At 39.1% G+C, this 5,598-nt stretch overlaps 1 non-coding gene across 1 annotated transcript; it reads right to left on the bottom strand.

Annotated features, from left to right (window-relative positions):
- Positions 1-1,743: 1,743 nt before the first annotated feature.
- On the bottom strand, positions 1,744-1,849 carry LOC118544476 (U6 spliceosomal RNA). The gene has a single exon (XR_004921614.1). It is a non-coding gene; the product is annotated as a U6 spliceosomal RNA (small nuclear RNA).
- Between the last annotated feature and the right edge of the window lie 3,749 nt (positions 1,850-5,598).

The following is a 5,598-nucleotide window of genomic DNA, read 5'->3' on the forward strand; positions in this document are numbered from 1 at the left end:
ATCTCTACACCCAACGCAGGGCTTGAACCTGCAACCCCGAGATCAAGGGTCACACGCTCCTCCGACTGAGTCAGCCAGGCGCCCCGTTCCAGTTTTATTGAGCTATAATTGACATACATCTCTGTACAAATTTAGGGTATAGGGCACAATGACTGGAGGTACCTATATTGCAAAACGATTACCACAATAAGTTTAATTAACATCCATCTCGTCATATAGTTACAAAAAAATTTCAGAGTTTCTCAAATAAAACATTGTTAATATATTTGAAATGTCCTCTCTCCCTTTCCTCAGTCCTATTCTCCACTCCCTTAGAAGTAACCACTATCTAAATTCTGTATACAACTTCCATGCAAGCTTTGATACTCTTACTACATATGCATTTATCTATTAACAATATATAGTATTGTTTTGTGTATTTAAAAATTTTACAGAAATGGTATATTGTCCCCAACATCCTACAAATTCCTTTCGTAATTCAACATAATGATTTAAAAAAATTTTTCAATTTAAATTCAATTTCGTCAACATATAGTGTATTATTAGTTTCAAGGGTAGAATTTAGTTATTTTGCACATAACACTCAGTGCTCATTCCATCAAGTGCCCTCCTTACTGCCCGTCACCCCATCCCCCTACCCACCCGCCTTCAGTTTGTTTCCTATAGTTAAGAATCTCTTATGGTTTGCCTCCCTCTCTGTTGTTATTTTATTTTTCCTTCTCTTCCCCTGTGTTCATCTGTTTTGTCTCTTTTTATTTTTTATTTTTAGAGATTTTATTTATTTATTTGAGAGAGAGAGAACATACAAGCAGGGTTGGGGGGGCAGAGGGAGAGGGAGAAGCAGACTTCCCGCTGAGCAGGGAGCCCAGCGTGGGGCTCGATCCCAGGATCCTGAGATCATGACCTGAGCCGAAGGCAGATGCTTAACGACTGAGTCACCCAGGCATCCCTCATCTCTTTTGTTTCTTAAATTGCACATATGACTGAAATCATATTTGTCTTTGTCTGACTGACTTATTTCGTTAGCGTAATACCCTCTAGTTCCATCCATGTTGTTGCAAATGGCAAGATTTCATTCTTTTCAATGGCTGAGTAATATTCCATTGTATACATATACCACTTCTTCTTTATCCATTCATCTGTCGATGGACATCTGGGACCCCAATGTTTATAGCAGCAATGTCCACAATAGCCAAAATATGGAAAGAGCCCAAATGTCCATCAGCGTAATGATTTTGAGTATTATTCATATTAATACATGCATATCTAGCTCATTCCTTTGAGCTGTTATAAGTGATTCCATTGTATGAATATGCTACAATTTATTTACCCATTCTCCTACTGACACACAGATTTGTTCCAATTTTTCACCATCACCAGTGATACCGGAATGACCTTTTTTTAAAAATATGGAACGCGGGGCGCCTGGCTGGCTCAGTCAGTGAAGCATGCAACTCTTGATCTGGGGAATGTGAGTTCGAGCCCCACATTGGGTGCAGAGATTACTTAAAAATAAAATCTTTAGGGGCACCTGGGTGGCTCAGTAGATTAAGAGTCTGCCTTCAGCTTAGGTCATGGTCTTGGGGTTCTGGGATTGAGCCCCACGTCAGGCTCCCTGCTCATCAGGTAGTCTGCTTCTCCTTCTCCCTCTGCCCCTCCTCCCGCTCATGCTCTCTCTCACTCTCAAATAAATAAATAAATAATCCTTAAACAAAAAAAAATTAAAAACAAAATTGTTAAAAATAAAATATGGAACGCTTCACGAATTTACGTGTCATCCTTGCATGGGGCCATGCTAATCTTCTCTGTATCGTTCCAATTTCAGTGTATGTGCTGCCGAAGTGAGCAGTGGAATGACCATCCTATACATGTTTCCTTGTGTGCCTATGTAAGAGTTTTTCTGGAGTTTGTATAGCCAGGATCATCCTCACATTTCCTGTGAACTAGCAATTTATGAAAATTCCCTTTTCTCCTCATCCTCATGACTGTTATTATTAGACTTCCTTCTAAAAACATTCACATTCTATTCTCGTATGTAAGTATTTCATTATTCTGGGGTTTATTTTTGTCCATGGTGTGTGGTAGTGATCTATCAATGTCTTCCATTTGGACAACCAATTTTTCCAGAACCATTTAATCAATAGTCCATCCTCTCTCCTCTTATTTATAAAGTCACCTCAGTCATGTAGCAAGTTTCCATATATGAGTGTGTCTGTCCTGGTTTCTCCGTTCCATGCCATTGAAACTCTTACCCGTCCCTGGGCCAATGCCACGATGTCTTCATTGCTATATCTTTATAATAAGTCATCATACCTGGTAAGGAAAATTCACTCTTCCTGTTCTTCAGAATGTGTGAGTTATTGACTCTTTTCTCTTCCATACAATTTGGAGGACCAACTTATCAAATTTCATGTGCATGCGCACACACACACAATCACACACACACCTGCAGGGATTTTTATTGGAATTGTATTAAATTTATAGATCATTTGGGAGAGAATTGATCTCCTTATGATACTGTGTCTTCCCATCATTGAACATTGTGTACCTCTCTCTTTAGTAAAGTCATCTTCTAATTTTCACTAGAAAGGTTCTACGTATCTTTTGTTAAATTTGCTTAACAAAAAGCTAGTTGTTTAATAGCTTTTGTCCTATTATAAGTATGTTTTTTTCTATTTTATTTTTTGATTAGTCATTCTTAATATATAGAATCCTCTTAAATTTATGTATATATTTATATATATATATATATATATATTTTTTTTTTTTTTTTCTTAAATAAGCTCTAAGCCTAACATGGGGCTTGAACTCATGACCCTGAGATCAAGAGTCACACACTCCACCGACCGACTGAGCCAGCAGGCACCCCCACTGGTTAACTATTTAGAAAAAAAGTCTATTTATCATCACCCCACTTCATGCACATTAAAGGGTAAAAGTAAATAAGTAAAACCATAAAAATCCAGAAGACAGTCTAAGTGAATATTTATCTGATCTCTAGAAGGGGAAAACTGTTCTATGTATGGGGGCGGGGAAGCAAGAGATTGATCATGTAAACCTCTGTAAATAAAAGGATCATGAATTAAAAGATTAACAATAAGCCAAGCACAGGAATAATGTACTTATTGCATGAAGAGCTGATGCTGTGTCTGATAAGGAACACAGAGAGACCCCAACAGAGAAATGAAGAGCGTAAGCCTGATCTGTTCGCGAAGGGGGAGATAAAAATAATGAAGGATTGAGAGGTTGTTTGGCCTCACTAAAAATCCCAGAAAGGTAAATTAAAACAATAATTAAATGTCATTTCTTGCCTGTCAAATTAGCAAACATATTTTTGAAGTGAGACTGTCGGTGAGTTAGAAACTCCTATTCATTGTCGGCACTTCTTTTTAGTAAAGCAACGTGGTTGTCTGAAATACTCATTCACGGCTGCCCGTCACCTTTTGAACAGCATTTCTGTTAGGGTTGCCAGATTTAGCAAATACAAATATAGGACACCTGGTTAACTTTGAACTTCAGATAAACAACAAATAATTTTTAAGTGCAATTATGTCCCATATATGTTTGGGATAGGCTTATATTAAATATTATTCATTGTTTATCTGAAATTTGAACTTAACCAGGTATCCTGTATTTTATCTGGCAACCTCAATTTTTATATTTGTGGAAATTCCAAGTTTATAAGCCCTGTGTCAGATTCTCAGTGTCTCTCGCTGCTAGCCTGCAAGCAGGTGACCTCAGCTTTGCTTTCAGGAGACTTAGATTTGACGGTGAGGGTGGTAATTAAACCAGGCTCTGCATGGAGCTTTTCTTTTTGCTGACATGGATGATGAAAGGAGAGATTCTGCTTTTTTCTGGGGCTGGCGACGGTGTAGGGCAGTGAGGTTTTTTATAGTGAGGTTCAAAGCCACCATATATGTACCACTCTAGGATGTGCCATTTACTTAGGCTATGATCCTTTGCATCAAGCTTGTTCGGTGACCTGGTTTGGGGCATCGTTTCTGGCAGTTTAGACTTGATTATCCAGTCCTGCCAACAATTCTGTGAAAAACTCAATATCCTTTAGAAACTCCTTTTCTGCTTAACCTTCCAGAGTCAGCATCTACGGCTCTTGATTAAGCATCTTGACTGACTGGGGGCGCCTGGCTGGCTCAGTCGGCAGAGCATGTGACTCTTGATTTCGGGGTTTGGGTTCAAGCATCTACATTGTGGGTTGTGGGTTCAAGCATCTACATTGGATGTAGAGATAACTTAAAAATAAAATCTTAAAAAAAAGAATCCTAACTGATAGACTGTATGTATCAAAAGCCTTAAAAATGTGCATATCGAGTCCCCATTCTAAGACATTTCACTCTGTACTGTGGACAAAAATTTGTGCGCAAACGTGTTCATCTAAGTGTTATTTAGAAAACTGAAAAACTGGGGGCGCCTGGTGGCTCAGTCGCTTAAGCGTCTGCCTTCAGCTCAGGTCATGATCCCAGAGTCCTGGGATTAAGCCCCAAGTCGAGCTCCCTGCTCAGTGGGGAGCCTGCTTCTCCCTCTCCCTCTGCCTCTCCCCTGGCTTGTGCTCTCTCTCTCAAATAAATAAAATCTAAAAAAAAAAAAAAAACTGAAAAACTGGAAACAATCTAAACCTCAAACATCTAGTTCTAGAAATCGGGAGTCTGTGCAATCATTAAATGGAATCGTTAGAGGAATATTTAAGGACATGGAAAATGCTATAATATTAAGTGACAAAATCAAGATAAAAATGTACATATGTCATATGATCTCTATTGTGTAAAAACAAACAAAAAAAGGCAGGAAAAGAATCTGGAAGAAAATATGCCAAAATGGTGTTGCTCTGGGTTATCAGCTTATTTTTTTTCCTGCTTCTTTATACTTTTCGATTTTTTACATAGTGAGTAAGAATTATTCTTGTAGGAGCACCTGACTGGGTCGGCGGGTGGAGCCTGAAACTCTTGATCTCAGGGTTTTGAACTGGAGCCCCATGTTGGGTGTAGCGATTACTTAAAAATAAAATCTTAAAAAAAAAAAAAAGAATTTCTCTTGTAGCCATAAAAAGAAATCTCTTCTCTAACCCTATTGGACAATCTATATCCTACCAGGCAGACACATTTACATTGTGCAAACAAACTGGGTGATTTCTGTGGGGGTGGGGATTCCACGGGAATGGGATTTTATTTTATTTTATTTTTTTGTTTCTTTAAAGATTTATTTATTTTAGAGAGAGAGAGAGCACAAGCGGGAGAGGCAGAGGGAGAGGTAGAGAGAATCTGAAGCAGGCTCCATGCTGAGCGCAGAGCCCCACACGGGGCTCAGTCCCATGACCCGAGATCACAACCCAAGCCAAAACCTAGAGTCGGAAACTCAACCTACTTTGCCACCCAGGCGCCCCCATAGGAATGGGATTTTAGAGTGACATCCTGAGTCAGGCCATGAGAACAGAATAGCAAGAGCTCACTGCTTCCTTCATTGCCATTCACAACAGAACTTTTTTTAAAAAATATTTTATTTATTTGACAGAGAGAGATTGCCAGAGAGAGAGAATACAAGCATGGGGAGGAACAGAGACAGAAGGAGAAGCAGGCTCCCCGC

Source organism: Halichoerus grypus, chromosome X, assembly GCF_964656455.1.
Source record: "Halichoerus grypus chromosome X, mHalGry1.hap1.1, whole genome shotgun sequence".
Taxonomy (NCBI): domain Eukaryota; kingdom Metazoa; phylum Chordata; class Mammalia; order Carnivora; family Phocidae; genus Halichoerus; species Halichoerus grypus.